Genomic DNA, 23,264 nt, shown 5'->3' with positions numbered 1-23,264 from the left:
TGTCAGTCATTCAGATGAAAAGTGTGTACAGATTAAACCCTATCGAGGTGTGGCATGTCAATATGCAGAACGTGAGCCTTTAGAAATAGATGTATGGTTTGCTTCGAATCAGCAAAATTCTGCCAAAGTATCAGTGCTGCACTGAAATGCTGAAATCATGATGTTTTTGTAATAAACATAGGTTAAAACTCTGGTTTGCTGGGATGTAGGCTAGCTATTAATCAAGATTTCTGTACGCACACTGTGATGTAAGGAGTTACAGAAGCCCTAAATAATTAGTATTACCTTAGAAGCTTGGATGTCCTTGCTAGAAGCTGAAAGATCAGCCTTGCCTTCCTTTGTCAGTTTTGGAAAGCAAACATTTCATTTCATAAATGTTTCTTTTGTGCCTTTAGTTCCGCGGGATCATCTTCTTAACAGTCTAGGCACTCGGATCAAAGTGTCTGATTTCTGGGGGATTTGAAGGTTATTGTTGCTGTTCTGTGTTTTTCAAGTCATTCTTGTTGCATCTCTCAGCAAGAAAAAAGAAACTCCCTAAGGGTGGGTAAGCTGAACCTAAACTTTCCGCCTTGGATGGAAGATGCTGCATTCAGGCGCATCCCATCAGTTCCAACGCAGTGATAAATCCAGCTGGGCTACTTGTAATAGTCTAAGAAAACAGATGAGCAGCTGAATCCAAATGTTCAAAATAATAAGTTTCCATGGGGGGGGAGGTGGTCTGCATAATTCTTTTTACAGATGAACATCCTTGGAGATTTGAGTACATTTGACTATTATTAGAAGAGAGAAAATAGGAAGAGAAGATCCTAATGTTCAAGACTTTGCATTTCCCTGAATACACTGATCTTAGAATTATTGCTCTGGGGCTAAATGTTGCATTTTTTAAAAATGAAGATTTAAAATGCTTATGGTTGTTTTTTTGTTTTTAAATAATTTAAAAATATGCACTCCCTATTCCTCTCTTTTCCACTTCTATTCTTCTTAAGTTGCTGGGATTCAAGAGGGACACTGGGGCTACAGAGGAACAAGGAAGTGGGTGGATGGGGCTGCTGTTATTAAGTCAGAGATATTTAAATTCAAAGGCAGCCAAGACAGATTTATCCTGCTCAATCCCGGACTGTAAAGCCCGTGCTCTGACAGCAGGCACTGGGACTGCCACTTTCAAAAAGCTATTAAGATCAAAGATGAATGAAATGTTTCCAATTAGACATGGCTAATGCTAGAGACTGCTGAATCTGGTGAATTTTGTAACTTCCATCATCTGCTCACATGCACACACATACAGGCATTCTCCCACACAGTTTGAACTCCTGAGTTTCTTTGAGAAAGATCACTGATTGTTCTGAAATCAGGTACTTAAAGGCAAATAAGTCAGACAGAACTGAAAAGGATCCATTTTGTTCTTCCTTAATTCATCTTTGCTTCCTGCAATCAGCCTACTCCCAGGCCCAATTTTGAGGATCTCCATTCTCATTTAGATGTTACCATGGTGTGGTGGTAATGCTAAGTCATGGCTTGAACCAGTGATTGAGCACCAGGTGGGAAGGCAGGGCCAGCCCAGGGGAGCTCAGGTGTATGCAATGCAATGCAATGCAATGCAATGCAATGCTCCTGAGTGCCCAGAGGGGTTGTGCCAGGATCTGCCCCTTCCCAGGCCTCATATAAGGGTTGGCAGTGGAGGTGAGAGGCTCTTAGTGGAGATCCCTACATGCCTGAGGCTTTCTAAAGGTAAGTGGCCGTTTTGTTTTCATGGCTGCTGCGTTGAGTGTATGCAGTAGTCTAGGACTATGCTGCCTTTACTGCAATTCCCATTGCATTGTAGCATTGCACATGGCTTTCTGGAATGCTTAAGAGTTTTGGATGATTATTGGTTGTTTTTTTTTCCTGTTATCTAGCTGAGTTGTATATGTAAGTACCCTTCATTTATTCACATCTATTCATCAGTGAATTGATGAAGACCCCCAAATTATTTGCAGAATTCATTTGAATTTATAAAGCAAGTTTGTTTTGCCTTAATTTCCTTTTGTGTTTCTTTTCAAATGATAAAATAATGCATTTAATTGTTTGGCATTCAACTCTGCTGCAACATGAATATTTATTGATGAATAGAAGTAGGAAAAACTCTTAAGCCACGACTCTTTTCTTCTGTAGCAAAATGCTCAGAGCAGCGACCCTACAGTGAAGAACCCAGCCATGTTTGTAGTGGCCTCATGGTATATGCTAACTGCTTCTTTCTTGGAGTAATCTCTTTACACAGAGCAGGAAACTATCCAATATCAGGGATGCATTTAGTCTAAGGAGTTTGAGTTTCAGACACAGCGTGTTGCAGCAGACTCACTGCTGTGAAACCAGCATGGTCTGTAGAGATCCATGGGCTGCTCCTCTCTGATGACACATTAGTGGAAAAATCTCAAAGGCAGCAAAGAAGAAGATGGAAGGGAAAGTCTCATGGCACCCCAGTGACTGCAGTTCCTTCTGTATTAGGATACTCATAGTTATGCCTCTGCAGGTGTGCAGTCAAGTTTTGGTGCCCTTCTAGGGCTTACTATAGTATCTATAGCCTTTTAAAGCCCAAGTCCTCTTGCAGGAGCAGGTGCTGTTGATCTTTGTCATAAAAATGCTTTGTGCTTACAGCTGGTTGTCGTGCTATCCTGGCTTGTACTGCACCTGAGCTGTGCTGTGTGTGTGAAGAGCATTGTGCCATCACAACAGAGCTTTAGTATGAATAAGGCTGCTTCCTCAGAAAGATTTTATGCTGTACCTGGGGAAGAATGATACTATGCTCAAAATTTATGAGAAGGTCTGCCACCCAACTCAGGAAATGATTGAGGCCTCTAGCTAGGAAGGATAACATGATGCTGTGTGCAATCAGCCATGTGAGCCGTGTGCTGGGTGAATCTAAGGGAAAAGACAGCTTGAGATGGTGCCTTGAAATGAAAAATATTGTGGTGGGGCTATCAAAGCACTCTATTGTAATAAAAGTAAAATTGTTTTTTAATTATATAATTGCCTTCTTATTGGTAATATATTGTATATTTGCAAAATAAAATGCCCTTTCATGCAATCCCAAAATTCAAACAAAGAATGTTAGGACAAATATAAAACTTGAATATTTTGATGCTGTCAGAATGTTTAAGTTCTACATTTCTTCCCATGGAAAATATAATTAACACAATTGCATGCGAACTTGTAACAGAAATATGTTCTTCCGAACAAAAAGAACCATTCAAACTGCTTTGACATTGATTGCCTGGATGAAACGTGACCTTTAATTATTGATTTGTTGACTAAACACATTAGTTAGTTGAATGCTGCTATTATTTTAGTCTAACAGCAGTGTTTAGTTCTTGTATTTACCCAGAGGAGGACAAACAGGAGTTTCCTCTAGCTCTGTAGCTGACAATGAGAAACACTAGTGATTTCCTCAATCTGGCACCCAGCCTGTGGTGTTTAACAGATATTTTTATATTCAATTTTTGTGAATTTATGTGATCATGTAATCCTGTTCAGTCTATTGAAATCTTAATAAGCTCCCTTCTATTTTTTTTTTTCCCTGTAATTTATTAAGGGGCATTTTTTTTTCTGTATTTCTCTCCTGCTTTTATTTGAGTTCCTTGACAGTTTCACAAAACTAAGTAATAAGATAAAAATCACACAGTTATATCTGATTGGGTCCAAAGACCTGAGCTTGATTCTGAGCGGCTTCTATGTGGAAGAGGTGTTCAGCCTCTGGCTTCAACTCTCTTCTTTGTTGCAATTAATCAGATGACAGATAACTTTATGCTCATTAGATATAGAGTTTTACATAGTTCTTCTCTGCAGCACTTTGGTGTCACTGATGTTAGAAACTTTCGCAAACTTCTTCCAATTTCTCATGCAATTAAGTATTCACAATCTATTTCATTCAATTTATTGTCCCCTGCCTTCTTCTCTTTAAGTCTGCTAAGATTATTCATTTATTAGAAGCGTTAGGGAGAAAGATTTGCAGTCAGCAGTTTGTCCAGCGTTCAACTTCACTGCTGCAGTACAGCAGACCAAATGTCCCCAGTGCTCCAGATGTTTGCCTGGAGGGAACAGGTAATTTCCAACCATTGAATGACCTTTACCTGCAGACTCCAGCACGACAGTGCACTCAACACACTTCAGTCCAGTTGTATGCAGCCTCATTCATCTCAGAATTCTGTCAATCTAAAATCCTTTACTAACACTGGACCTTGGGTTCATCAGTTTTGTCTGGATGGACAAGTCGCGTAGTATTTTCCCACCTCTTTATTTGGATGAATATGCAAACATTTCAGTGACAGCTACATGCATAAGCAAACTTAAAACTGAGTATTTGCAGATATGTCTGGTACTTTGAAATTAGCTCTCCACAAACATTCCTGCTAGTAAAACTCAATTGCTGGAGTGTTTGCAGAGAGCTAACAGATGAGAGGATGGGCATAGCTGGACTGTATTTGTTCAAGTATTCAAGAAAATAGTTTCTGGAGTTTTCTATTCTTCATCCTATTCGACTTCAAAAACTTTGTGAAAGGTGCCTTTGTCACCTTCTGAAACCTCTGAGGACAAACAGGAGGATAATAGGAAAGGCTCATCTCATATTTGGTATGTTTGTTTCCTTGTGATGCTTTAGAAGATTTTGAGAACAGATTCACATCTCAAAATGTCATTAAGCTGATGGGGCTGGTGTGCCAATCTCCATCCATACTCATTAGCTCTTTCATTCATAACATATAGCAGGTTGTGCTATACGCAGTAGGAGCCATTAGTGGGTATTCTCTGCATCCAGCCAACAGTCTGCCTGCACTGACAAAGTGCTCGTGGCTGTTTACTATGATACCACAAAGTCCTCCAGCAAAGCGTGCATAACTTGGTAACAGAAAAAAAGTCAAGAGGCACCCAGCAGCCACTGCCTGATCTTGTGCTGGAGCTCTTTAGGCTCAGATCTGATTTGGATTTCTGTCTCCACATGTTCTTTCTTTGCACTGAGTAAATCAGGGGTGTGGGGAAGAGTATCTGCAGCATGGAGATGAATTTTCTGTGTGGAATTTGTTGCATCTTATCCAGAAGACTTGTATCCAAGCCCTGCATTGGAGACTGTGGGGCTTTTACTGGTCATGACTGTGATATAGTAGTGGAAGAATGAGCAAAGATTTGCACAGTAGATGCTTTCAACTATGCCTTGTGCCAGAGTTATCAATTCTTGCCATATACTAGATGAGCAGTGAAATGGAAACACTACACATAAAACTCACAGTAGTTCTAAATATATAGATGTGGTCTGGCCTTTTTTGTATACGTGCACCATGAAATCATTTGGATACATCACATTTCAGAGGTAGTTTCAGTTTCAAAGCAGCAATAGGAATAAACGACAACTTTAAAATAAGTAAATTGCATTCAGACTAACGTCGTCTTAGTTAAAGCATGAAGTAGCTTTGATTTGTGGGTTACATGCTTCTCAAAGTAATTAACAGTAATGCTGCCTAATATATCATCCAGACTGATTACAGCAGGCAGAAAAGGTGCCTTGAATAAGAGCGTCTAGACAGAATTTAGTTCAGTTTGGCTAACACACTTTCTCTGCAGACCTTCAGGTAATAAATCTTAACTTGCTTGTATCTTTGTGCACACAATTTCTGGCTAGGATACTTTTGGCTTAGGAGATGGGTGATTTCTTGCCCACCTCCAGCTGACAGGTACCTAACTGTAGCACTGAGATGAACCTACCAAATTTTGGTACCTACCAAAAAATGATTTAGACACTCACTGGATGGCTGCATCAGATGTTCTGTGTCACTGTTGCCTTGAGTGATCATACAGGAATTGCACTGTAGCCTTATGACATAGAGAGAAGAAGGAGGTTGGGTTGCCTGCCACAATGACACCAAATGGAGCTCAGGAGGTAGATGGTGGAGAGCCTGCCTGTCTGTGTGGGCTGGACCCCAAGAACTTCAGGTTCAGGGTCCAGAACTGAATCTCTCTAGTCTGAGCTATTAGTAGTTTTCTTTCTCTTTGGAAAGGAACTTTTCTTGCTGTGTTGTATTCTCCTAATTTCCCAAGTAGAGAAATTAAAAAAGAGCTTGAAACTCTCTGAAATAGCTTTGTTGGATTTGTGTTTAGGCTAAGATAAAGTAAATCATTCAGAACAAGGGGGGGAAAAAACACAAAAAAAGACAACTCAAAGAAGCCTCTAGTCTATTTCTGCCCTCCAAAAGCTATTTGTAGAAATGATCATGTCTTGTATTTTTTTCTGAAAGTGGTGGAAAAACAGCCTCTAAATTCTGATCAGAGGAAAGGATAAATTCCTTTTAGATAACCACAGTCCTATCCAAGCATCCTTGAGTAAAAGGTTACTTGTACTCATTCTTTAGAGGAAAAAAAAAAATCCTCATTTAAAAAACAGAGGAAAGGTCTATGAATTCAACCTAATTTTATTTTTATTATTTCAAACAAAATAATGTGAGTAGATATCAAATATATCAGCATTCCTCTGTGTTTGCCCAATCCTAGTTCTCCTCTGGCCACTTCTGTTTGTTTTTAAAATACATCAAAGATACATCTGAGATAAAACACATCAAACAGCTGCAACCTCTGGAACCAGGGAAAATGTAAAATGAGGAATGCAGAGAACAGTGTGATAACAGTGTTGAGTACAGAAGCATGAGAATTCTAAGGAGCTGTGCCCAGTGGACCTCTTGGTCTACCAGAATGATGATGCTATGCATTTGCCTGGCATTTTCTCCCTAGAAATGACTATAATTTATTTCTGTGAATCTCATCTGAGGCTGCTGGGAGTCACTGATGCCCCATCTCTCTCTCACTCGCTCTCAGGAAATCTCCTTTTCCTGGACAAAGCACATTAGGCAAGTAGTCAGGAGGATCATGGAGCAGTTATGTTACTCCAGCGGTTTTCATTGAGAGAGGTTGTTCGGAAGCAGCAAATGGTTTGCTTGCTTCTCCTGTTGCATGTAACTAGCCTGTGGCTTCTGTCTGTGGTGGCAGAAGGGAGAGCTGGGATGGACCTTCAACCTGCAGACATCAATCACATTTTTTGGCATCCCATCTAATTCCAGTTTAGCACAATAAAAAATAGGGAGTGGAAGGAGGGAGAGCAGCAATTTATTACCCCATGTAGAAGGTAGAAACTAAGGATGGCAGACGTGCTGCTCCAGCCCAAATGAAGGCATGATGTGGGCAAGGATTCACTCTGACATATCCAGATTGTAGGGCCCCCAAGGCTCTGTGTGTTGTTTCTTTTTCCTTTGTAATTTGCATGTTGTTCTGCTGTCTGGTGACGGGACAAGTAGGGCAGAAACAGCAAGATAAACTGTAAAATATGTCATTTTAAAGCCACCTTATTTAATCTGCCTCCTTGGAATACTGCTGAGATGTTACGTATTTACATGGCTTTTATAGAGAGAGTTGGTACCACCAAGTAGAACTCCTGAATGTTCTATGACCTATAAGCTCTGTATATAACGGGATCTGTCCCACTTCCAGTCAACTTGCTGGCTGATATGCAAAAACCAGTTTCACCCAGAAACTCTTCAGTGTTTTCCAGTATTTCTGCTTCTGTGCTGGCCGCCTTCAAGCTTGCTGGGATGAAAAGGTGTAAAGCTAAATAAGAACAGCAATAGCTATAAAATAGATTAAAAGACATAGAGCATGTGCCTTCCTATGGAGATGTAGTCACAGAATAAATAGAGCTCAGTGCTGAGATGAGTGTCAGGGGAGGGAATGTGTAAAGAGCTGTTATCTCCTCTATCTCTTTCCCTCTGAGTTGAGAACTGGTGGAACAGTGAGATGTTCACTGTGTCTGTAGTCACAAAGCAAGCGTTCCCAAGGCCTCTGATGCATTTATTTTTCTGGGTGTGGAAAAGGTGTTGTGTTCACTTCTGTTCATTCACTGATTCCAAGATCTCAGTTAAAAATAATTACCTTAAGTGGACACTCAAGTTCTTTCAAAATGAATTAAAAGTTTTGCAAATGTGTGCTGTCCTCAAACTCAAAACTTATCGTCCTATCTTGTTTCATTATCACAGTTATAACTAAGAATGTGCTGCAATCATTCAAGGATAAGGTTTCTGTTCTTTCCACACTGAATTCCTTGTGGTTTTTGTGCCAATAGCTCTTCTCACAGAACTGTTTTGTCCCAAGCTGGAAGAAAAATGCCATCTGCAAGATTTCTTCCTCTTGCTGAGGCAGAAATGCCTTTTTTCCCCAGTAGCATCCATTGCTAAGCGGTATCAGGGCAGTGCAGCTGTTCTAGAGCTGCCAGCTCATGCAAAACAGCCATCTTCTCCCGGAAGAAGCTGGGATGGAATTCTGATTGCTCTCTGGTGTTCCTTTCCCAGTTCACCCTTCCTCATATTAGCTAGAGTATTTTTGGCAGCGTTGTGAGATACTTGCGGCACGGGTTGGAAAAAACTGTGGATTCAAAGGCAAGTCAGTCAGGCAGGAGTGTTTTAGACGCAGCAGATGGGGTAAAATAAGGTGTTTAGCAAAAAGAAAGGATTAATAACAAACTGCTGAGGTCTCGTGAAAATGTGCATTTGTCAGTTCTACAGATCTTGCATCTCTCCCTTAGGCTCCAGCAAGAGACAGAGAATGGTATTTTGGTAACAAGTGTAGAAACAACATTTCAGAAATATTGATGGCTAGAAGAGCAATATATTGTTCTGCTTTCCTAGAGATAAAATTTTACAGAAACCTTTTACTTTTAATTATCTTTTTTTAATCCTACAAAATGTGGGAGATGCTATAATGGCTCTTGTGTAGCATGTAGTTCACTTTCTCCTTTGCAAGACACTACTTTTCCCAAAACTTTGAGCAAGTTTACTGTAAGAGGAGTGGGGAAAAAAAAAAAAAAAAAACAAAAAAAAACAAAAAAACCCAAGCAAAATAACATCTATACATCAGTGGTATAGGAGATCTGACCCCGTAGCAGTCACCTGTACAAGGATCATCATCAGGACCTTAGGGTGCAGATACACCTCTTTATTACAGCTCAAAGGATTACATGTTTGCCTTGCACACATCTTACTGCAGCAATCTATATGCCTTGCATGCATGTTACTGCAGCTAATCAACCCGTCTGGTTTAGGAGCAAGCAATCACAAGCAGGACCCTTCCTGCAGATGAAAGTTCCTTTGTGTTCTTCAGCCAAGAAGTGGTACAAGCTGAAGCTCATTATAGGAAAGACTTTCTCCTGACCAAAGAGTGCAATAGCAGCTTGACCATGCTGTTAATTAATTTTCTACGCCCAGATAAGCTTCCAACCTCCATCTGAATCCATTTGTCCCTTAGGCTGTAACGGCTCTGCACACTTTAGGAATGTTTAGCCTGAAGAGCCGTGATAAATAGAGGCAGGTAATAGCAGTGTGGATAGGCTGTGTTATAGGAAGTCTGCTCTCTATTATCTACAGGATGACTCCTAGTAAGCCTTAGGTTTAATGGCAAATCTTTTTTTTTTTTTTTTTTTTTTTTTTTTTTTTTTTTTTTAGCAGCTGTTTCCCCAGACAACTCAAGTACATGCACCCTGAGCTGAATTGCTGGTGTTGTCCTGCTTGTGAATGAGCCTCTGAATTACGTTTCAACAAGAATTAACTATCATGGGCTTTGACTGCTGCTGCTGAACTCTGGGAAGGTTGAACGTTGGCCTCATTTCTGGTACTAGCAAAAAATGGGAGTCAGAGCCAAAGGCTTCAGACAACTTTCAGTATTTGTAAACAGCTCCCAGGCTGAATAAGGAAAGCCTTAAGATGCAGGGAAGCTTTGCAATGTGCAGAGGAACCTGAATTTTAATTTAGTAATTATCGCTGGAGCTGGTATCCCAACTTAGAGCAGCTCAGAACTCACTATTAGGAAATCTGCTTTCAGCTATTTACGACTTAAAGCACGCTTTTTAAGTGCTGGGATTTGGGTTTGACTGAGTTTGCTGTAGGGTTCTCTTCTGTCCCCATCTCTCATGCTCTTTGCAGCTGAAGAAGACTTGAGATGGTTTCTTTTACCCATGGTATTGTGGGCAGAACAGCCTCAGTTTGGGTTTTTACTTAAATTATTTTATTCCTAGTCAATATGAACTTCTAATCAGTGATCTGTGGATTGAGGAAAAAGAATGCATGAATAATTACAAAAAAAACACTTGAGTACATTTCCTCAATCTCAAATTAAGGCAAATGTCTATCCTTGCTCTTTCCTAGTCTGAGTTTTCTTGGTTTCATCCTTGATTACACTCAGTCTGTCCAAAACCTTTGGTGACCAATGGGTGGTGAATGGAAGATGTGTGCAACAGTCAGATGTGTGCTTTGTACTGTCTCCACTCTGTCATCAGTCAGCCACAGCCTTGGCATGGTGAAGAGGGTCCCATCTCTGCTGCAGGAACAGTATTTTTCTTCCAGTTGTGTTGCATCCTGGCAGCAGAAGAAAATGACTCTGATCCCCAGTGCCAACATAATGGCTACATTTTCCATATTTATGTGCTGTCAGTGAAAGAACTGAAGAAAAAAAAAAAAGGCAAGATATGCATCATCACCATACAGTGCTGGCTGCCACAAAAGGTGGCAGCCTATCGCCATTGGTTATTCTGTTAATGGAGCTGAAGAAAAAGCAGTTGCAGGAGTCACCTGCATGATGAATTTTCAGGAGGTGGAGAAGATGACACAGTGTTAGTCTTTTTTCCTCTTTTTTGTAGCTCTCACACAGTGAAATTGCGTTAGATGTAGGTGTCCCTGTTCAGTGCAGGGGAGTTGGAGCAGATGACCTTTAAAGGTTCCTTTCAACTCAAATGGTTCTACAATTCTGTGACTCTATGATCTTTACATGACTTTTGAGGTGAGATCCACTTCCATCTTTGCTTTAAACAGACTGCTGTCAGCTTTGATTCTTGTCTCTAAACAGTCAAAATTCCTCATGCAGTGCCGACTCAGAGGCAGTCACACGCTTTCATTGCCACCTGTACGGTTTCAAAGCAAAAGTGGGGATGGAGAGAAAAAGGATAATGAAATGGAGAATTTCTCTTCCTGGAACTAGGAAGGGGATGCATCAGGACTCCATGCTGCAGTAAGACATAATTTTGGAAATGAGCTACCGCCACACACCCTATTTCAAGACTGACAGTTCTTACTGAAAGGTTTTACCGGTGCTGTTTTGCATCTCAGCTCAAATCTTGACAGCTCCACCTATTTGGGAGAACCCTACCAAACACAGTGTATGTGCAATGGGACATGACAGGCTGTGTGTCTGTGGGCGAGTCCCTCAGGGTTTGTTATAAGACTCAGCACCGTGTTCTTTTAACTGCCTGAGAGAGACAATAATCATTTTGCAGTGCCTGCTGCAAAGTGCCTTTCTGTTACTATAAAATGTAATTTACAAACAAAAATACAGGAAAAGGGATATTGGATGCTCTGGGCACTGTCCAGGGCCAATTAGAGAGTAGCATTCTCTTTAGCCTACAGCTGCAAGTACAGTTTATAATAATTCATTCCATGCTGTTAGGAAGAAGCAATTCTTTGCGCATCTGCTTTTCATAGGCACTTACTGGTCTGTAGAAAATGTAATTAAGCAGAATTCCTGCCTGTTGTTGTTTTCTAAAGCAAGATCTTTCCATTCCAGTGCTATTGCTACTTCACCAATAGACTGGCACAAAATGCAATAATACCAGAATCTGGTTTTAAAGAAAGGCCATGCAGTCTGTGAAGCCTCCTGCTTTTCTGTTGCTCCAGTCTCTCAATGTGCCTCCTCCTTCTGTTTCCCTCCCCAGTTTCTGGGTGTAGATTTCTGTGAGCCAGAATTTAATGAAGATCTACTACAACAAAAAGAGTGGTGGAGGGTGGGGATGAATGGGTCTGGGGAGTTGGTAATGGTATGCAAAGCCTTTCATCTCTGGGTTTCTAGGCCAACTCAGCTGTAGTGACCCAAACTCCTTTGAAATAAAGCAAATCCCGCTATCTCCTTAAAAATCTTTTAATTTTATTATTATTTTCATTTGTAAGAAGACAATTTGACCTGATTTTTTTTTTTTTTCCAGAGGGGTCAGTGTGCTTATCCCTGTTGAGAGTTCCTCTGAATATCAACAGCTTGTCTATGAGTTAAAGAGAAGCAGCTCTCTTCTTGGCTGCCTTTGAAGCTTCCCAGGCAGGGAAGGCAGCCAGGGCATCCCCTCCTTCAAAAGCACCCAGAGTGGTCTCATCCTGTCTCCCCCCTCTCCCTATCCCATCTGCTGACTCCTTCCTGCAGGTTTTCTTAATAGGAGATATCTCTAAATATTGACTGACTTCAAGAGTGTGTTTACAGGAGAGAGATTTGCAGTATCTTGTCATCTAAGCAAGTTTGTCGAGTGTCACACAGAGAATGTGAGCAGGAAGCTTTCTCCCTCCTAGAATAAGTCTAGCAGTCACTTTGAAGTATGTCATTTAAATAGCTATTCACTGGCAGCAACACCCTGGCTTTATTCAGCTTTAAAAAAGAAGCATTGTTCAGTTATGTCTGTTTATAACAGTGTAAGATGATCGGGACCGATGAAATGCCATGTGGTATTTTCAACTATTTACCTCTGCACTGTTTTTCGGTGTCAACATCTTTCTTCTTGCAGGCTGTTGTCTTGGGATACCTTCTCCCAGTGAATAGGGAAAAACTTGATTTGCTGTGTGGCTGGGTTAAATCTCTAGAATTAGGGAATTATGGACATGGTTTTGAAAAACAAGTTGTGTATTTTTTTTCCCCTGGTGGCAGACTGGCAGGATTTCCTTTCCACCTGTCCTACAGCAAGGAAGACTCCTTGTCTCAGCAGTTTTGCTGTTGATAATCAACAGGAAATATTCCCACAGTTTTACTGGAGCCTGACAATAGTAGGACATCTGGTATTAACAGAAGCTGCTAACCATATGCAGTACCTAACTATAGCATGACAGCAAGGAACTTATATAAGATTACTTGTCACTTTGAGTTGCAAGTATAATACAGTGTACGCTTACGCAGTCCTGGCACACACGCATACGTGTGTGGTTTCTAAGATTGACACTTGCTCTGTACCAGTCTCCTGCCAGTTTCCACACCACACTGTCTGACCTCAAACTCTTCCCTCCCTCGAGCTCTCCTGGCTGGAGAAAGCAGAAGTATCTCTGTTACCAGGAGTGTGTGATGTAGTGAAAGTAACGGCAGAGGACAGCTTGGTGAATAATAACAAAGTATGGGGTGAACTGGGTTCAGCTGTGGGAATGTGTATGAACGGCATAAGGCAGTGCTTTAAATAATAAGTTGTCTGTATTTATGAAGCCAGAATAATTCGTTCATATTTTGGCTATTTAGGCTTGTATGCCAAAATTGGAATATGCATTGAATGCTTTGGGGGTATACACTGATGGTATTAAGAGGACCTACAGGCCAAGTTCTCTTCTTGGTTATATTTGCACCATGTTAATGATTTCTATAATTAAAGGCATAGTTTGAGCCTGTGTCTCTCAAGTGGAGGTACAAATTTTCTTCTCACCCACGCAATTAGCACTACTTAGGGCTGTAAGGACAGAATCAAATGGGCAATCTTGGAAATGAAGAGAACTCCACTAGAAATAAAGAGGCATAGAGAAGGAGATCTCATCCCATTATCTGAACTCGTTTTATTAAGGCCATATTTGTACTGTATTTGTAATTCCCTTCGAATCTCTTACCCACTGCCAAGGAATGCCTGCACAGCAATTACGTTATCACAGATGCTAATGTGACCTTGGGGAGGGAGGGAACTAGGAACTGTGCAGTTGTGAAGAGAAAATCTCAGATTTTAATGATAGTCAGGGAACGCAGAAGCTTGGCATGGCACCTTTGTGCTTCTACCTTTCTTATGGCAGCTTGTTGCATGTGGAGCCGGAAATCAGTGGGGCTATACATTTGCCTGCTGGAGAGCTATAATGTTGCAGCTGTTAACAAATGAGTTGTTCTCTACCTATTTAAATTAGCCCTAATCCTTCTTTGTGCTGTCTGTGCCAGGTCTTTTTTTCCTGGATCTCAGCTGAGGCTGAGACAAAGGAGACTTGAGGTATTCATGCATTTTTCCCTCCCAAGGTTCTGAAAATTAAAAATGAGTTGTCACTGGCCCAAGCCCCATGAAAGCTGAGAATTTCAATCGATATTTCTGCCCCATTTCACTGCAGAGAGTGGGATGTAATTATTACAAATGTCATGGTAACAAACTTGGTAGTTTTCACAGTGACAGTTGCCACTGCAGAAATAGCACAACACAGAACAAAAATTACCTGTCAAGCATCTCATTATGTTCATCCAAATCCCACTTGTTCAATTCACCATTGGGCTGCACCTGACATAACACTTCCAAACGTTCTTGCAGATTACCCATCTATCTATCTCAGGCCTTAGACAGCCTCCCACCCCACACCTGAACAGCTGGCACCCGAGTCCTTAAAGCCTAGAAGGATTTCAGTGCCTCCATGGAAAACGTTCCACTGCTCAGGCAAGTCCTTGTTCTGCATATAGGGTGTGGAAGGTTCTTGCAGCTGAGTGGTGCATTGTGTGGAGTTAAGGGGAGACGTACTGCACCCTGATCTCTGGAGCTGAGATGTCCTGGGTTATGACCCCCTCTTCACTGCGTGGTAGATAAGACTGCTCTGCTAAAATTCATTCAGAAAGCAGGAAATTTGGGTTAAATTGCCTGCTTCTTCTGATCTAGCGCTTTGTAGCACCCCAGGTTGGGGAAAGAGGAAAGCAGATGGCTTTGCAGGCACTCAGTATCACTCACCAATGAGATTTTGCTTTTGTGAAGAATTCAGGATTTGCTGGTCTGGAGACACCAACAATAATTTAACACATCTGAATATTTTAAAATCACAGTGAGGTGACCTTGAGATGCAGAGTCTCATGGGGTTAGTTAGCATGTGCTGTTCCACACAGTGAAGTGGCACATGGCCTCAAACCACTGGGGGGGCTGTGGCATCAAAACTGTTGGTCACAGTGTATGATTGGTACATTGGTCCCTGAATGAGTGTTCTCACATAGTTGTCTGTGCGTGCCTCTGGCACAGGATTGGACAGCAGAGCCAGCCTGAGAGGAACAAATATCCACCAGTGCTAACCACATTTTTCTCTTATTTCTAATTTTTGTTCTAAGGCAGAAGTGATGTTTTCCACTTTTTGGGCTTTAAGCTGATGGGATGATTCATTCTGTTCTTTTTACTTGAAAATAACCCAATAAATACATTACTGAATAGATTTTTTTTTTTTTTATCTGATAATGGATAGGATTCTGATTAGATCACAAAATACAAGCAAAACACAGCTAGGATCCTTTAGTGCTTCTCCTCAAATGAAAAGTTCATGTATTCTTTTGCTGGACTATTAAGCAATCTCTTTTCCAGACCGTAACTCACAAGGGGGAGTCATATGTCTACTCTTTGGTTCTTACATAGTTGTCTAATGCTCAGAGCTTCAGCACCTAAAGCAGAGCACTGCTGAGTAACATTTGCTATCATTTGCAACCCACAAAATCAGGAGGATGGAGGAAGCAACAAAATTAGCTAAGGTAACAGTTGCAAATGCTGGAATTAACGAAGTTTCAGCTGGGGGAAAAAAAACCAAAACCTTTCACTGGTTCTTTTTACAAACAAAACTCCTGGCAAAAATAATTTGGAAGTAGTCAAGTGTTTGAGCTTGAGCCAAGCCATCACTGATTTCAAGCATTATTGTTTTCTTCATTTGGACGAGAAAACTCTTTCAAAGAAAATAAGGCAAGTTCTTCCCCATGACAAAAGCTTCATTTCTTTCCCTCTTCTACTTTCAAGAAGGCAGATGAGGCAAAACTGGCCAGGAAGATGCTGTTGTACTGCTAGATCCGTTATCAAGAAGGTCCCTGCCATTTTTTTGGAGTGGCATTCAGGCTTGAAGTCAATATCTCCTATATTTAACAGACCAATTATGTAGAGTATACTCCAGTATAAATGTACAGCATATGAGAATTTTGTCAGGATATGATTCAAGCACCTAAGAATGAAGTAACCTATGGAGTAGCTACTGATTTCCCACAGGGGTGCTCACCACAAAAAATCAGTTGGCAGCATGCAGAATTAAGGCTTTAATTACTCTTATACCAAAACAGGATGGGACTGTCCTCTCACATTGCTCTTCATCCCTGGGCGAATATTGGGGTAGGTAGTTATAAATTGATGCAGCAAATTGTTTTGGCCTGAGATGTGAAAAGACTCAAGGAAGAACACAGAAAAACTGGATCGCATCTTGCTTCTAACTTTCTATGCTGATCAAGTATTTTGCCCAGGCTGAACCTGGAAAGAGCAGAATTCCACCTGCTCTCCAAAAGGAGCAGCTCTGGGTTTTGGTTTTGCTTCACAGATGGTTTTTTTTGTTCTTTTTTTTTTAAAGGTGTGTTTTCATTTGCTTAACACTTTTATTAATGTTTTTAGGGCATTTGGAGGTGTGAGATTCTCCTTATTTTCAACTTTATTTCTCCTCTTTTTTTTGACTAAGAGGCTGAAAGGAGGAGATTCCAAAAACAAGTTCCTTGTGTTTTTCTTATTTTAAATTAAGTTTCCTGTTTTGTTTTCCTCTTTCCAAAATTTTTATAAACAAACAAAAATAAAAAATGGTTTTTTTGTTGTTGTTTGCAAAAACTAACTTTTCCTGAGCTACAATGAGATTTCTTCATTCTATTTTGCTTGCTGAGCTCAGGAATGCGCATTGGCTTCAGGTGGGATACTGGGCAGATGAAAAATAATATTAATACATAGAAGGAACTTCTGGTAGAAGAAAGATTTTGTTTTTTAACCTGCTGCAAAACAATTTTCAGCCTTTGACCTTTCAGATCAGAGAACTCTGGGAAGCGGTCAAAATGAGTTTGTTTTCAGCTTTCTCCATCATTTATACTTAATCTCTTACCCACCCACAAACTCACCCACTCTACTGCTAATAAAAACAGAGCTCGGTATCTCTGTGTCTTTGCCATGTCTGTGCTGCTGATAGGCTCCTCGTTCTCCTGTAGCCAGAATGCTAACTTGTATTTGCAGAGATGGGAAAAGGGAATTATTATGCAATGTTGAATTGCTGAAGCGAGGAATGAGAGTGTATTTCCTGAAGTCAGGCTAAAAGAGAAGGTGGAGATTGAGTTTGAGGGGGCAGTTGTCATCTCCTGGAGTACTACAGCATGAGCAATGTGCTCCTAGAAATGAGGTGTGGTAGCAGCTATGGGGCGGCATGCTCCTGGTGCCATGGCCCCTTAGAATCTGTTTTTCCCACAAATAGAAGATTCAAATTGTGATAGATTGTGTCCTTGGACTCTGTTAATAAGAGAAGAATGATAGGGCATGAAAGCTGGATGAGTTTTGGTTTTTTTTTTAAGCTGGAGAAGGCGGATTCACTTTATTTAATAGTTCATTTAAGGTCTTGTCTCCAGTCTGTCATTGGAGTGTGGTGTTACCTGAAATCACCCTTGGTTTCAGGGCTTTGTCCTCTGAACTCTTTGTGAAGTTTCAGTGGCATAGCAGGAATAAAAGGTTATGAACAAAGCAGGGGAGCCAACATTTTTTTTCAGGTGCTTATGGCTTTGACCTCAAAGATATGAATATCCAGAGAGACAATTCAACCATGGATCTGCTCCCTGTCTTCCCCCTGTCCTGGAACCTTTTCTGGGACATTCAGGCTGGGCTTCCGCTGTGATGAGATTAAGAAGTTGGTTTACAAAGCTCAAAAGCCCCCCAGGAGGAAACTGCTTTCTCTTTCATTCTTATGAATGCTTTGTGGTGTCGCTCTGATTACTTTCCAGCAGCACCAGTTTCCAAACGCTTCCCTCTGAGCAGAGAAGGTCGTTTCTTTCACCTGACTGTTGTCTTATGTTTGGAGAAAGTGCTGAAAAGAAGCCACTTGTAGAGCATGCTTGGTAATAGGATGTCTCTCCTTCTTTGTGGTATGCGCTCTATAAATGGCTTTGCTATGGCATTTAATCAATTGTTTCAGCTCTTTATTACCTTGTATATCACAATGCAATGGAGATAACTGCTTAAGTTACCTTTATTGAATCCGAAGTAAATACACAGGATCCACTTAGAGGCCCCTTGGAAGGGTGTGCTATAAATGCACTGAACCGAAACACAGGTTTGTCCAATGGGATGAATCTGTGTATAAAATCTAGCCACTGACTCTGCTCTGAATACAGCTGCCTTCAAACTCACAGTGCACGAGCATTTCTCAGCAGAAGAAAAGTCTTTGTATTTGCAGTTCATTCTAAAATGGCTCCTGTAAGCCAGGGTTGTTGCTGAAGACAATGTTGTGGACTCTGACTTCATCCTTCTGGAGTGACTGCTAGTGGTAAACACAAAGGTCCCAGAGCTCCTGGAAAGCAGGGAAAGAAGATGCAGTAGCAAGGGCCGGTGGGACCCAGCATCAGCAACCTCACAGGATACAGAGTACAAGAATATGGAGGGACAAATATGTCCTTGGCTCCATTGGTTTGTCATCAATTTGTCTTGATTGTTTTTGATGAATGATCTGATTAACCAATTAACAATGAAGTGTAGATGTCAAAAAAAGGAAAAGACTAGAGCATTGGGTGTAAAAATTGCTGAGAGTTCAGTTTGCCCCTGAGTAGCCTTGACTTTCTGCTTTCCCTCCTGGGACAGAAATATCTACTTGAAGATACAGTTATGGAGGATGACTTCAGCTAGGGTGCTCTTAGAAAGGAATTTCTTCCTGCTCATTTAAAGATCTGGCAATGTTACAAAGGTAAATCATCCTCCTGCTGTCTCTAGGGTGGCAAATGACCTGGTACACTGGCAGCTCGGTTCCCTGGGTAAAAACAAGTCTAAAATGAGGAACTGGGGATGTACCTGCTCTATCTTAGGGAAGCAGATGTAAGCTCCTTCCGCAGGGATTGATCACTGGGGCTCCCAGTGCCCTGTGAAGAGCACTATGACATGCTGAATGCCATCCTGTGGGTTTAGGTTCACAGCAGCCGCTACGCAGGTAAAGTGCAAGCCAGGGAAAGTTTTGTGAATTAATCTGTTCCAGGCAGTGAGCAGAAGACATGAGCTGCTCTCCCCTGCTGTTTGCAAAGCTTCTGAAGTGGTCTGAGTGGTTCTGCTGTCAGCTGTGCAGCCTCTTCCCCAGCAGCTCTGTGGAGAACTCTTGTCACACTTAGCAGAGCATCTAACATTTCCTGGCCAGCCACTACAACGCTGGAGACAGAGATTCCGAGATGCTTCCAACTCTGGGGAACACCAGTCAGCAAGCTGCTGTCCAACAAGCTGCAGTAATCTGAAATAAATCACACAAGCCCAGCTTTTTCCAGCAGAAGTTTATTATTCTAAAGGAAGAATATATCCAGGCAATGAGGCACTGTATTTCTAAATGGTTGGCTCAATATGGGTGTGAGTAAATACAGTAAAACAAGTCCTGCCTCCCCCAGGGATGAAGACTGAGCCAAGTTCTTTAAGAGGTGAGAGGGCCGGCTCTGTGGGTATAGAGAAAGAAATTGATTTTCTTTTCTCTGCTTAAATTAGAGAAGATGGTCTCCCTCTGACCCACTCATGCTGTTTGAAAGCTGGTTTTGTATGACAACCAGGAATTTTTCAATTTCAAAACCCCGCTAGATCCCATTTATTTTCTTTGGGAAAAAAGCTGCTTCTTCAGTACTACTTTTGTTCAAAACTCAGGTCATGGAAACAGCAGCTCTGCAAGGATGAAGGAGCCGGGGGACATTCAGCAAGGTGGCAAGCATCCTCTCAGTATTTTTTCTGTGAAGAAGCCTGCCTGAAGCACAATATTCTGAAGGATTCCTAGCATAAGACATTTCCTAATGAAGTAAGTATTTATTGAACCCTATCAGGTTCTCCTGGGCCCATTGCTCAAACCTGTCTAGGTCCTCATGGATGGCATCCTGTCCCCCAGGTGTGTTGACTACATCACTCATTCAGCAAACCTGCTGAGGTTGCACTCAATCCCACTGTCGATGCCATTGATGAAGATATTAAAGTGTATCAATCCCAATACAGACTCTGGAGGGACACCATTTGTCACTGATCTACATCTGGACATTGAGCCACTGACCACCACATTCTGGGTACAATCTTGCAGTCAGATCCTCATCCATCAGTCTACCCATCAAATCGATATCTTTCTAATTTGGAGAGATGTTGTGGTAAAGGCCTTTCTGAGGTTAGATGGCATCAATAGCTCTTCCTTGTCCATTGATGTAGTTATGCCATCACAGAAGGCCAGCATGTTGGCCAGAGAAGACTTGCTCTTGGTGAAGCTGTGCTGGTTATGCCATGTCACATTCCTCTCTTCCACATGCCTTAGCATAGCTTGCAGGAGCATCTGTTTTGTGATTCTCCCTGCCACACATTCATAGTTCTCCATGGCAGCAGGATGATTTTCTTCCTGTTCATAAAAGACAGTTGGGAAAATTAGTTGGTTTCAGTTTAACAAGGTAATGATTCAATTTAGCAGAGATCAAAGCAAGCTGCGTGGCAAAAGCAGAAGGGTGAAGTTATGTTACTTTATTAATGTACAATGTACTTTTCCATCTTGCAGCAGAATGATTGATTATCCATTAGGTTTACTGAGCTGTAATTAGCAATTATTACTAATAGCCTTCTATCTCTAGGCAAATAAAGGTCTGTATCTTGTTCTTACTTTCAGACTGCAACTGTTTCCAACTTGTGAAGTCATATTCAGTGTAGGAGCACAGTATAGTGACCAATTATAGAAAAGTCCCCTTCGTTATATGTCATCTTTGTTTGATGCATCTTAATGCAATGAAAGAAATATGTGCATGCTAATGATCTTGAACATTATGTTGATGGATAGTTTGATGTCTGGCTGTACTCTTAAATTTAGAGAAAATCAGAAAAAAATAGGTTTCTCTTGTCCATTTTAGTGGCTTGTCTCTCAGCCAATAACTTGTCCTCCTAAGATGTTACTGGCAAAATCAACAGCAGCCATTCTGTAAACAAAATGATTAGTAGAGGAGGTGGAGTCTTTTGCAAGCTTTAAATGATATCTGACAGTGTGAGAATGATTTAGATTTAGACAAGTGCCTTATCTGTGTACATTTTCTTGTTTGTGAGACAGCTCTATGATCATTAAATTCTTTGACAATTATGTCACTGTACTCATTTTTTACTTTGATCTTCACAAACATATGAGAGTTGGATCTTTATTTATGTAGTATTCATCTGTTCCCACTCCTTACTCCTCGTTCAGACCAGCAAACCTACAGTCATCTGAAACACATCAAAGTGTTTTTGTTCCAACAGAGGCTCCATGGATTTTATCTTGTGCAGTGGTTTGTGTATGTATGCTTATGTCTGTTCATATCTAAGCCTCTCCTCTCTTAATGACTCTTGATCTTGCTGTCCAGCATAAACCAAATTTGACAGCTGGGAAAATTCTTAAATATATCAAGTTTTTACAAGTCTTTTGAAAGTAGCTTGTCAGCGACAGTGAAGAGATGCTATTAGCAGAGTGAAACTGCCGTTTCAACTCCTACCAGACATCAAACAATCTACAAGAGACAACGATGTAAGAAAAAGTGTAATTTGGCATTTACATCTTCTTAGACATTAGACAGTCTAGAAGACACGTGTCCATAATAAACCAGGCTTCCTACATTCCTTCATGAAGGTTATCCACATCTTATAATCCGGCCTGGAAGAAAGAAGCATTGCCTTTGCTGACAGAATGATTTGGTAGAGAAGTGTGAACAACAAAAATAAGGTAGCTTAAAATGGAAGGTCGTAAGGAGCACAAAGAAAGAAAACACATCCATTCTGTGGGCTTCATTCAACCATTGATGTGCCCTGCACAGGCACTGAATGAGGGCAGTGGTAACTGATTCCTCCAGCACATTTGGGGTTGTGGTTGCTGATCTGACCATCACTGCTACTGCCCTGGGTGCAAAAGGAGCGCTACTTCCTGCCTTGGAGTTGCTTTTTTTGCAGTATTCTGTAACACCATATAATAGCTTCACTAAATTCCTCATTAGGAAACAGTGTGCGTATCCAGGTTGCTTATTTCTGTCATCCTAAACACCTCTAGGCAGGCTGTCTTGAGGTATTCCTAAATAATGGCTTTAAGATTCAATCTCTTTGCTACCTGTTCTCTTGCAAGTGGCAGAGCCCATCTAAGATCTGTCATTGTTTATTCTCTATTTTACCTGTGGATGCTCAGACTTCCACTAACAGCAGTTTGACTCATTGAGGAAATGTTTGTTTCAGTTTGTTTTTTGCCATTTTGCTTGTGCCAGGATTCTTCTCCACACACAAAAGACAGCCTGGGGTAGTTCTGCAGAAGCGCACCGTAAATTGTAGTTTGCATACATGCAATTCATATGAATTCATATATGTCTTCCTAGGTATGCGACAGACTCCCTTCAAGTGAAATTAGGAGCATGCATTTATACGTATATAATGTGCCAGTACATTATTTTTGGAATTAGCATCAAGGAAAAATAATTTGAAAAAACTAGAGTTTTGCTACTGAATGCTGAGCCACGAGCAAATGATTGCCAATTAGACAGTCACACCATTTATTTAAGCTGATTTTCTAAGCTTGATGACCGTATTGATTATTATTTGGTGAGCTGCATTTGACATCAAGAATGCTATTTGCTTTTAGTCAAACAACTTGAAAGTTACTAAATTAGCCCTGCATCTCAAAAATGTGCATGTCTTTTCCTCACATGCACCTTTCCATCTTAGTGATCCTGCTATCAGAGCTATTATTGGTTATATCTGTACTTAGAGGCTGTCAGAAGAGTGTGGGTACAGAACCTATTTACTCTGCTGAGATAGAGTGGCTGATGTCCCTATGCATGGGGATTTTGTCTTTCCATATGTGATCTTCTTTCTTTTGTGCTAGAGGTACTTCTCCAATCATGCTTCATTGCTTTCTCGCCAGAGACAGTGGAGAAGGTCTCTGCAGCGCCGTCTTTGAGAAGTCTGTCCATCCTGATCATCGTGACATGAGTCATATGTAGGACACCAACTGCAGTGAAACTACAATAAATATGTATTCAAGCAGTGGGATTTGACCCAGAGCAAAGAAGTATGCATTGCAGATAATGGAAAATATTCTAGGATTTCCACTTGCAAAGATGTGCATGCAGTATCCTAACAGCACTTAATGTGTAATAGGGTTTCATAGGGTATTTGGATGGTGGAAGTATCTTTCCTCCTCTCACAGCTGGTAGAACCACAGAGTGTATTGTCTGTAACAATACACAGTTCATTCTGATGCCAGACTTAGTGA

The 23,264-nt window shown here is 41.0% G+C and overlaps 1 long non-coding RNA gene across 1 annotated transcript; it reads left to right on the top strand.

Annotated features, from left to right (window-relative positions):
* The first annotated feature begins 1,614 nt into the window (after positions 1 to 1,614).
* Positions 1,615 to 21,959, top strand: LOC125700347 (uncharacterized). Its single transcript, XR_007379867.1, has 4 exons — positions 1,615 to 1,728; positions 18,635 to 18,737; positions 19,667 to 19,814; positions 19,902 to 21,959. It is a non-coding gene; the product is annotated as an uncharacterized LOC125700347 (long non-coding RNA).
* The last annotated feature ends 1,305 nt before the right edge of the window (positions 21,960 to 23,264 follow it).

This window comes from Lagopus muta, chromosome 14 (assembly GCF_023343835.1).
Source record: "Lagopus muta isolate bLagMut1 chromosome 14, bLagMut1 primary, whole genome shotgun sequence".
NCBI lineage: Eukaryota > Metazoa > Chordata > Aves > Galliformes > Phasianidae > Lagopus > Lagopus muta.
The sequence above is the reverse complement of the archived record's forward strand: the minus strand, read 5'-3'. Positions and strand labels throughout refer to the sequence as shown.